The sequence below is a fragment of the Kogia breviceps genome, chromosome 7, assembly GCF_026419965.1.
Source record: "Kogia breviceps isolate mKogBre1 chromosome 7, mKogBre1 haplotype 1, whole genome shotgun sequence".
In the NCBI taxonomy this organism is placed as follows: Eukaryota; Metazoa; Chordata; class Mammalia; order Artiodactyla; family Physeteridae; genus Kogia; species Kogia breviceps.
Window position 1 is genome coordinate 35,327,082 of NC_081316.1, and position 12,060 is coordinate 35,339,141.

General features: G+C 38.0%; 1 protein-coding gene across 2 annotated transcripts in view; it reads right to left on the reverse strand.

Moving 5' to 3' along the window:
* The window catches only part of NELL1 (neural EGFL like 1), an 866,603-nt gene that overhangs the window by 80,987 nt on the left and 773,556 nt on the right, over window positions 1-12,060 (reverse strand). The window lies entirely within an intron of this gene.

Sequence of the window (12,060 nt, forward strand, 5' to 3'; positions counted from 1 at the left end):
AGTGTTACACTGATGTTTTATAGATTTCAGTGTCAGAGACTTATCATATTTATATGCCCTGCAAAACTTAGGAGAATCATAATATGTACTGTTTCCCAAATTTATTTGGCTGAGGAATGCTTTTGCTTTGGATAATATCTTGTGAAACTAAGTTTTGGGGGAGCACAGTTTGAGAACCACTGCTCTAATTCTTTCTAAAACTGCTGATTCACTTAAGGACTTGATTTGTGATAGTCAATCAGAGCTCCTCATTCTTCAATCATGCCTGATGAAAAGAAGTTTTCTGGGCTCTATTTGCTCTAGAATCTGGCTTCTTAGAATCAGCAAATGCGTGGATCATGCACAGATTCTCTAGCCCAAAGGCTTGCCTCTGAGCTGAAGGAAAGTGACACCACTGCAGAAAGATGAGCTGTCAATCGTCATGCCAGGCTCAGCTCATCTTACAGAATCTCTCCAGGTAATTATTTCTTGGAATATAGCCATTGCTGGCTGGGAATCCCCCACTAGTCCTCCTAGAAACACCTGAACTACAAGAGTCTTATACAAATAGAAATTTAATTAATACTAAGATATAACACATAATGGATACAACGGACTTTGGAGTCCTGTTCAGCAGTGCCCTGCTGTAGGCATCAGCTACCAGTGTATCTATTATGCTGAAAAGTCCTGAGTAGTGCACAAGGCTGTGAACGTAGTTTGAAACGTGCCAGTCTCATCTCATAGCATTCCAGCCAAGTAAAGAGAGGAAAGGTACAGCTCTTTATTCTGCGCAACTCCATCCTGGCCTTTTTCTGCCAACTGCCATCTTCCTCCTTTATGGCTGTGTCATTAAGTTCATGCAGTCCTTTGACATACAGCATCCCTCAGCTTTCTAAATGCAATCAGGCCCCAGGACCTAGTGCTTCTATAGCACCTTCAGCTATAGCAGTCAGGTTGTGTGTGCATTTATTATAAATCTCCAAACAATAAAATTTCAACAACTGTGTTTTCATTTCTGAAATTTTACAGGTGTGTGGTTCAGTGGGACACACCTTGAAACACTAAAATGTTCATAAATTGAAACAGAGAAGTGACTTGAGGCCATGCCTCACAGAGGGGAAGGACCGGGACCTAAGTTATGAAATCAGTTTGGTTATTTCTAAATACAGTTCACCAAGAGGAACAGACATAACTAGAAGACTGATTTTCAGAGATAACTCCTCTATGAGAGGCTGAAAGATAACTCTGTAACAAAGCAGCAACAAATTTTGCCTCAGACATTTATTTCCAAAGCTTCCAGAAAGTCTGTCATGATCCCCACAAACCCTGTGATTTCTAGACTAATGACAATATTTAGGTAACAACCATCTAGCCACAGTTAGTGTGCCAGGAAACCAGGACATACCAAAGCAAAACTTCTCAAATAACCAAAGAAATCCTATGTCCTGGTTGGTCTCATTGTCACCTGCTGCCTCTTTCACTCTCAAAACCAACTCAGTTTGGAGGATAAATTATCTGAACATCTTACAAATAATTCCTCCTGCTCTCCATTCTACAGGAAATTTCTAGGACGAGCAGGAGTACTGAATGATGTGCAAATATTTTTTTCCGATTCACAGATATTTTTATTCCAAAAATGAAATAAGAGAAACAAGTAAAAGCTTCCACGATCCAGCAGGATGTAAGTTATCTGTGTAGCATGGGAGACTCTTATAGCAAGTGGGTACAACCAGTCAAATTATACATCTGCAATTACCCCAGAGACACTGGGGTATTCCTGGCTTATACTGAAAATTAGAAAAGTAGTGGAGGTGTTCCTTGCCTGGGAGCTGCACTGCACACAGCAGATTCTGGGGCTTCACTGGGAATAACCAGGGCTCATCACACACCAGCACCTGCAAACAAGGCTGCACATTTCTATTTCGTGGGCCAGGTCTGTAACTGAAGCCAACAGTTTCATCTTATGTGAAACCAGGCTGTACTTGAGAGGTGCTTATATCTTCGTTGTGTTCATAAAACTGGCTATTTCTTCTGTATAGTCGCAGTAGTATTAAAAGCAACAACCACAAACCCAAATACAGAAAACACTTGGAAGCTTTTCGGTGATACTTTGGGGACTTTAAAAACTGTTAAATGGCTTGTGGCTGCCTTTGTCCTAAGAGATTTGTTTCTCCCAGTCAGCACTTGCTACGTGCAAACAGACCAGACAGATGCTCCGGGAGCGGGGTCTCTGTGAGTTCACCATGGAATCCGGCCCCCTGTCTCAAGGAATTCTGATAAATCACAGTGAGCCTGGGTGCATCACACAGTGTCAGACATTGCAAAGGAAACAGTCAAATAAAAAAAATCATTTTTCCTTCCTATAACAAATCCTAGGATTTTGTTTAAATCTCAGTTTAATCCAGTACAGACCTGAAAATGTAGCAGAGGAAACAAGAGATGTTGGAGAATTCTTGAGAGTGGAACCTATAGTATTCACTTTTGTATCCAAGTGTCTGCTACGTAATGAATCACATGATAGCCCAGGTCAAATAGCTAACATGGTGAAACCAGGTTCAGAATGAACTAGAACCTGTACTTGTCACGCTTCTATCACATCATGTCATTGATGAATGGATAAAGGAAGATTTACACCAAGATAATGTATTCATTCAATTCTCTAAATATTGGCTGAGCTGAAAATACATGTCAAGGATGATATCTGTATTGTGGCAGTTGCAAAACAGATGCAAAAGTGAAGAAAGTGTGATTCCTGAAACCCAGGAGCTCTCAAACAAGAGGAAGAGGTATATAACACACACTCATCCTTCAAACCCTAACTGATATCACCTTCTCCAACTCCTCTAGACATACAGGTCCTCCCTCCCTAATGCCTCACTATGTACACACACATCTATTTAAGCACAGCAGTATTTCCCTTTTGTGCCCATCCCTCAAATACAGACTTTCCAAGAATAGAGACAACATCTTAGGTGTACATTTCTTGGAATAATAAGTGAATGTCAAGCAATATGAAAGTACCCAGTACACGTCTGTGGAAATGAATGAATGAAAAAATAAATGACAATGGACCGAACATAAGGAACAATGAGAAAGTGCTATAATAGCGATTCAAAGTACCACAAGAGATCTTGCTATTTGCAAATCACAAAGATACAATGTCAATTCGCAAAATTAAATATTGTGGGGTTAATCTTTATATCTTATTTACCTCTAAAAGACACTATATAGTTTTTAAGACTTTGCTCCTGAGTCTAATCTTTAGAGATTTTAAGGCAACAAAAGACACAAAGTTGCCTTCAATCAAGAATCCAACTTGTACTTTGAGTTTTTTATTCAGCATGAAAAACAGAGGACAACCCAAGGTTTTTCCATAGGACATGTCCTAAACAACACATTTAACCCTATTTGGAATGTACAGTGAATTTGCTATCAAAAGTCATTGGCAAACACATCCTTGGATTCTTGCAAAATTCTGGTTTCTTGACTTGGATGAATCTCTTCCTTCATCTGATCTCCTCTCTCAGATTTGCTATTTGAAAATTTACAAAATAAAGTTGTTCTCAAAGTTTATTTCCAAGGAGATACTTTTGTATTTCATATTAATTGGTTAAAGTTCACAGTGAAATAGTTGATTATATCTTTTCTAGGGATTTGTAGGTTGAGCCATGAGAAAAACTTCTGATGCTTTCATTTATTCAACAAAAGATTATTGAGCATACTTGTATGAAGCTATGTTCCAACCTATGATAAAGAGATGAAAAAGATAAGGGCCCTGTACTCCAGACACTTAGAGTCTATCAGGGCAACTGGAATGTAAACATATAACCATGGCTGAGAACACTGGCTTTGCACACAAATATGACTTCAAACTCCTGCCCAACAACACACTAATATATTGTTTAGATTTTTCCAAATTTTTGCTTTCTGATTTGTAGATCAGGAATAACAAAATCAAACTTCATAGATGTGATGAACAAAAAACACCCTTAAGCAAAATCTACTGTTCCCTCTATTGTAAAGGATATTAACTTTGAACTCTATATTACTGCTTAAAAATAGAAGACAGAAAAAAATTAATATTACCTTGTAACCAGGTCACTGGTTAGGACTGAGAGACCATTTCTGGATCCTTAAAAATGTTCATTTGCATTTTAAAAGATTTATATTTTTTAAATTATTTTTTAGCATCTTTATTGTAGTATAATTGCTTTACAATGGTGTGTTAGTTTCTGCTTTATAACAAAGTGAATCAGCTATACACATACATATATGCCCATATCTCCTCCCTCTTGCATCTCCCTCCCACCCTCCCCATCCCACCCCTCTAGGTGGTCACAAAGCAGCAAGCTGACCTCCCTGTGCTATGTGGCTGCTTCCCACTAGCTATCTATTTTACATTTGGTAGTGTATATATGTCCATGCCACTCTCTCACTTTGTCCCAGCTTACCCTTCCCCTTCCCTGTGCCCTCAGGTCCATTCTCTATGTCTGCATCTTTATTCCTGTCCTGCCCTTAGGTTCTTCAGAACCATTTTTTTTTTTTTTAGAGTCCATATATATGTGTTAACATATGGTATTTGTTTTTCTCTTTCTGACTTACTTCACTCTGTATGACAGACTCTAGGTTGATTCACCTCACTACAAATAACTCAATTTCATTTCTTTTTTATGGCCAAGTAATATTCCATTGTATATATGTACCACATCTTCTTTATCCATTCATCTGTTGATGGACACGTAGGTTGCCTCCATGTCCTGGCTATTGTAAATAGTGCTGCAATGAACACTGTGGTACATGACTTTTTTTGAATTATGGTTTTCTCAGGATATATGCCCAGTAATGGGATTGCTGGGTAGTATGGTAGTTCTATTTCTGTTTTTTTTAAGGAACCTCCATACTGTTCTCCACAGTGGCTGTATCAATTTACATTCCCACCAACAGTGCAAGAGGGTTCCCTTTTCTCCACACCCTCTCCAGCATTTATTGTTTGTAGATTTTTTGTTGATGGCCATTCTGACTGGTGTGAGGTGATACCTCATTGTAGTTTTTATTTGCATTTCTCTAATGATTAGTGATGTGGAGTATCCTTTCATGTGTTTGTTGGAAATACATATATCTTCTTTGGAAACGTCTATTTAGGTCTTCTGCCCATTTTTGGATTGGGTTGTTCATTTTTTTGATATTGAGCTGCATGAGCTGCTTGTAAATTTTGGGGATTAATCCTTTGCCAGTTGCTTCATTTGCAAATATTTTCTCCCATTCTGAGGGTTGTCTTTTCGTCGTGTTTATGGTTTCCTTTCCTGTGCAAAAGCTTTGAAGTTTCATTAGGTCCCATTTGTTTATTTTTGTTTTTATTTCCATTTCTCTAGGAGGTAGGTCCAAAAGGATCTTGCTGTAATTTGTGTCATAGAGTGTTCTGCCTATGTTTTCCTCTAAGAGTTTTATAGTGCCTGTCCTTATATTAGGTCTTTAATCCATTTTGAGTTTATTTTTGTGTATGGTGTTAGGAAGTGTTCTAATGTCATTCTTTTACATGTAGTGTCCAGTTTTCCCAGCACCACTTATTGAAGAGGCTGTCTTTTCTCCATTGTATATTCTTGCCTCCTTTATCAAAATAAGGTGACCGTATGTGCATGGGTTTATCTCTGGGCTTTCTATGCTGTTCCATTGATCTATATTTCTGTTTTTGTGCCAGTACCATACTGTCTTGATGACTGTAGCTTCATAGTATAGTCTGAAGTCCAGGAGCCTGATTCCCCCAGCTCTATTCTTCTTTCTCAAAATTGCTTTGGCTATTTGGGGTCTTTTGTTTTTCCATACAAATTATGAAATGTTTTGTTCTAGTTCTGTAAAAAATGCCATTGGTAGTTTGATAGGGATTTCATTGAATCTGTAGATTGCTTTGGGTAGTATCATCATTTTTCACAATGTTGATTCTTCCAATCCAAGAACATGGTATATCTCGCCACTTACCTCAACATAATAAAGGCCATATATGACAAACCCACAGCCAACATTGTTCTCAATGGTGAAAAACTGAAACCATTTCCTCTAAGATCAGGAACAAGACAAGGTCGTCCACCCTCACTACTATTATTCAACATAGTTTTGGAAGTTTTAGCCACAGCAGTCAGAGAAGAAAAAGAAATAAAAGGAATCCAAATCGGAAAAGAAGTAAAGCTGTCACTGTTTGCAGATGACATGATACTATACATAGAGAATCTTAAAGATGTTACCAGAAAACTACTAGAGCTAATCAATGAATTTGGTAAAGTAGCAAGATACAAAATTAATGCACAGAAACCTCTTGCATTCCTATACACTAATGATGAAAAATCTGAAAGAGAATTTAAGGAAACATTTCCATTTACCATTGCAACAAAAAGAATAAAATACCTAGGAATAAACCTACCTAAGGAGACAAAAGACCTATATGCAGATAACTATGACACTGAAGTTCATTTGTATTTTGAGATAATTGTAATATTGCAAAACATTCAGGGATAGAATCTATGAATCTATAATATACACCCCATAAAACTGGATTCTCTCATCCCCCAAAATGTTACCTGCATTTAAGGAAGTAAAGCAATACCATAAATTACCACAAGTACAGTGAACACAAACCTGATTATTATCTCATATTTGCTGAGTTCCAGGACTGTACTGAACATAGCATACATCAGAACACTTGAGGGAAACTAAAAAGACAAATAAATGAAAAAGAGAGATTCTGTGGAAAGGCAAATCAAAACTACATGGAGGTATCACCTCACACTGGTCAGAATGGCCATCGTCAAAAAGTCTACAAATAATAAATGCTGGAGAGGGTGTGGACAAAAGGGAACCCTCTTGCGCTGTTGGTGGGAATGTAAATTGATGCAGCCACTATGGAAAATAGTGTGGAGATCCAGCAATCCCACTCCTGGTCATATATCCAGAGAAAACTTTAATTCGAAAAGATACATGCACTCCAATGCTCATAGCAGCACTATTTACAATAGCCAAGACATGGAAACAACCTAAGTGTCCATCACCAGATGAATGGATAAAGAAGAGGTGGTGTGTGTGTGTGTGTGTGTGTGTGTGTGTGTATATATATATATATATATATATATATATATATATATATATATATATATATATATAAAATGGAACACTACTCGGCCACGAATAAGAATGAAATAATGCCATTTGCAGCAACACGGATGGACCTAGAGATTATCATATTAAGTGAAGTAAGTCAGAGAAAGACAAATATTATATAGTACTACTTATATGTGGAATCTAAAAAAAATGATACAAATGAACTTATTTACAAAACAGAAACAGACTCACACACATAGAAAATATACTTATGGTTATCAAAGGGGAAAGGTTGGGGGAGGGATAAACCAGGAGCTCGGGGTTAACAGATATAAACTACTATAGATAAAATAGATAAATGACAAGGACCTACTGTATAGCACAGGGAACTAGATTCATATCTTGTATAACCTATAATGGAAAAGAATCTGTAAAAGAATATATGTGTGTGTGTGTGCGTGTGCCTGTGTACCCACTGAATCACGTTGTGGTACACCAGAAACTAACACAACATTGTAAACCAACTATACTTGAATTTTAAAAAAGTAAATAAAAAGAAAGGCTCTGTGGTAAAAACAGGCTAGCTCTTCCATCTTTTCTTCTTGGGCTCCCAACGGTGTGTCCTGAGCACAGGTCCTTTACAGATGGGTGAGGCCTACGCATCTTTTGCAGATGGGTGAGGCTTTGTGACTAAGCTCTAGCTCTAAAGTTAGAAATAAAGTAATTCCAATATGGCCCACAAAAATATCTCATATGAACCTCCATGCTATTTCTACCTTCCCACTGGAGGCTAATGTATAGCGAAACTTGGAAGCCACAGGTTGAAAATGGCAGAGCCTTTGTCTGGCTGGCTCCATGCATGACTAAGTGGAGCAGAGCCCTTCCACAGACCTGAAACTGTCAGGGACTCTTTATGTGAGCAGAGATATGTTTCTATCTTATTGAGCCATTATACGTTTTGGGGCTGCGTTATTGCTACAGCCAGCGTTTCCTAACTGTTTTGATAGACCCCTTTCCACATTAAGGGGAAAGACTGTGCTAAGTTCAGAAGCATGCAGACACAATCTCTAAAAAACAAAAATAAGCCAACAAGAAATAAAACCAGCACCTATCAAGATTATGCAGGCAACTACAGGGGTGGTTTTATGCTGAAAACCAAGAATTGAGATAATGTGCAAATGAGACAAAGCTTTGTAGTCAAATATACCTGAGTTTGAATCCTGGCTCTGTGACTTCCTAGTTAGAAGACTCTGAGCAGGTTGTTTCTCTTTTTTCAGCTTCAGTTTCCTTGGCTCTTAAAGGAGAAGGATATTACCTAGCTCTCATTGTTACTTTAAGGATTGAATGAGATCAATGTAAAGCTACTCCACCAAACTAGGCAGGCACTCATTAGGTCTGCAATCATTAGCATTCTGTAATTTCTAATCCCCACTTGGTCATGGAGGAGCTATGTGTCCAGGCCAAGACAGTCCAAGTCTCCAGGCTTCCATTCCTTTCATGTAAAAGGAAAGGACTGTGCTGTAGCACACCTCAGTCTTCTTCCAGATTTAACTCCCTACAAGATGGCAGATCTGGGCTTTGGGCTGATGTCTTCATCTGCTACTAACCAGCTGAATGGTGTTATCAAGTTTAAGTGATCGCTTTGTACCTCAGTTTCTTCATTATCTAATTTGCAATAACAAAAATAAATGTTTCATCTGCCTCACAAACAAAGCTTCAATAAGGTATAAACAAGCTCTGGAAGTCAATTAACTGCTACACAGACTATATGATGACATCATTATTACTGTTTCTTCTTTGTAAGACCTGATCAGCAACTAGTTTCAGTCCATTAAACTGAACGGTGCCTGCTATTATTAATAATAGCATCAATGGCATTGGTGATACTGCTCTTCTCTGCCTTTTGTAAATCTCTTTCTTTACTGGCTTGGCACAAGAGAGTTGTACCCTTCTAATTTTATCTCTGAAGTGTTTCTTTTTGTTTGACTATTCTCTGAACAAATCATTCCCAAATTCTTCTACAACGAATCAATTTATCCCACTTTAATTCTCCTCTCTAATCTGGAGGGTTTCTCATCTACGTCTCTATAACGTGACCTCTTACAAAAGTTTATACACACATTTACTATTGCCTATGAATAAGCTAATCTCAGAGGTCTCTTCATTTCAAACTCATTCTACCCAAAGCATTACATAACATATATCTTTCTATGTATCAAACGCATTTTCCTCCCCAGTACTCTGTCTCAGCTCTCATTCCTCACAATCAATGAATAAAAGGTCAAAGTTGTTATAATGGCTTACAAAACCTCACATGATCTGCCTGCTCTTACTTCTTTGAGTTCATCAAACACTGTTCTTTTTGATTACACTGGCCAGGACAGCTACACTGACTTCCCAACTACTCCTCAGGCATATCAGACATGCTCCAGCTGCTGCAGACATTGTCCACATAAGCTGTTCCTCTGTCTAGAATGTTCTCTCAGATATCTACATGGCTTAATGTCTCAGCCTCCATGTCTATACTCAAATATCCATCCTCTCAGCAAGCCCTTTGCTAGGCTGTAAGCCCATCAGGTGACATGAGGACAGAGCAGGACCTGGAATTCAGTGGCACAAAAGGAATATTTTCTGGGTGAAGGAAAGTCAGAGGAAGGGAAGGGAAACGCATTGAAAATTCTTCCTTTGACATGGTTTAAAAATTTGTTTTGCATCCGTTCGCTAGATCTGTTGCCAACACCACACTCAGTTCCTTATTTTCTCAGACCTGAATGAGTGCAATATCTCCTGGCTGGTCTTTCCATCACTGTCTTCTCCAATTCATAGACATATAAGGCTGATGTTCCCAAATATAATTGCTCAGAAATTTTTAATTAAAATACCACTAGCTATTTTGGCACTCGATAGCTAATTCAGCTTGAGTAAGTCACTTTCCAACTTAATACATTAACTCTTTTATTTTTACAATAAGCAAAGATTTAACTATATCAGTGTTTTTCAACTAGTACTCAACAGAGCACTAGGTTTCCATGGAGGTTCTCTTAGGCAAACTGGTTGAATCTCCAGATGGACCCACCTGAAGTGGCCATTGAGCAAGTTATACATTTCTGTAGTATAGATCTATTAAAGTTACACTGTGATGCACATTGATAATTAAACAATCAAACAAACAAACAAAACCATTGAACTAGGTCATATTCACTCCCAGTCTGAAATTTCTATGATTTTGTGATTTTATTATATCTGGCTCTTCTAGTACTTACAAATGATTGTTATTGTAAAAACGTCCCACCAGGCATTCAAAGAGTCAATAATCTGACCTCACTTTGCCTATCAGTTTTCTTTCATTTCTCAAAATTCTTCAGCACAAAACCTTGGCACACTCTGGCCTGGTTACCTTAGTATCCACATATTCTATGTGCAATTTCATTTCATGCTTCCCACTCTGTAAGTGACTTTTTTTTTTTAAGTTAAAATCCAAGCACAAATTTTAATCCCACAAAAAAGTCCTCTTTCTTTCCTCTGAATTCCTACAGTGTTTAACAGTTCTATCAGCTGAATTCCTACTGTGCTCTTTAACACATTTCTGCTACCCTATTAAACTTATATCCACTCTATTTTAGAATGTTCTGTGTTTCTTACTATAGTTTCTCTGTTACCAAATAGAATTTTTGAACTTCTACCTATTAATGATTTACTATATGGTCAGGCCCTCCGACAAGTGCTTTATATTCACTACTTCATTTGGTTCCCAGAATGGCTCTGACATAGTTTGAATTACCTTAAACAGAAAATGGGGGTTTAGATGTTTAAATCATATGCCCATAGTAAAGCATCTGGAAAGTGGCAGAGAGAGATTTAAACCAAGGTCTACTTGACTCCAGAATACACCCATTAACCCATACAGCCTCCTGAATATTTTGGAGGAAGAAAGAACTTCTTTCTTAGCATCACGTGTGGCTAAGCACCATTTCAGGCCTAAAGATGACCTAACTTATTGTTAGCAACAGATATGCAGGTGAAAGAGTTGAGTACAAATTTCAGCCAATGCTACTACAGAGGAGACAGAAATTAGAGTCTGAGGCTAACCAATTTAACTGCCTGCTATAATGAAAATACGCACTCTTCAGAGGAAAATTCTACCTCTGCTAAGTAGGAACATAATATCCAATACACAATAAAAAAATTATACATCTAAAGAAATAAGAAAATGTGACCATGCTAAAGAGAAAAAAGCAGATAATAGAAACTAACCCCACTCTTACCCAGATGTTGGATAAAGTAGACAGAACTTTAAAGAAACACAGAAATATGTTCAAGGACTGAGATAAAAAGATACTGAGTTGAAAAATAGACTTCTACTTTTATTGAAAATTGAATAACAGGGACTGGACTTACCTTCCCACCCAAAATAACAAGAACAATATAAACAATATATATGAACAAAATGGTTTTTAAGATATTGGAAATTAGGCAGTAAAGAAGAATGATCCCTGAGAGACATAAAACACATGAGAAGAGTCCTGCAATTGCCCTAGTTTGCTACGTTGAGAGAGGTTCAGACCTGGTACAAGGGGGAGGAGCACAAGAGGAGGCCAGTGGACTACCTGGTTTAGGGATATGGAGCTAAGTGTATGGAGAGAACAAGATAGCTAGAGTTTGCAAAGCAGAGTAGTGGAGGGGCAAGAGCTGCACAGAGAGAACTCTGGAGTCCTGCAGGGTGTCCCATTCACGTATTCAGCAGAGTACTGATCAGAAAATGAGTGTCATGAAACTACTCAAAGCTGGAGAAAGACAATCAGAATGGATCAGAGGTAACAGTACCTGGTGGTCACCTAGGGAGGGGACTAGTGCATGCTTCCACAAGCTAGACTGAAATTTCTCATAATTCATTGGGTAGTACTGTATAGAGTACACAGAAAGGTCTTGCCTCAGTACTGTACAATAATTAGCCCTATCTTAAACACAGCATTGGCCTCAACTAATAATCTT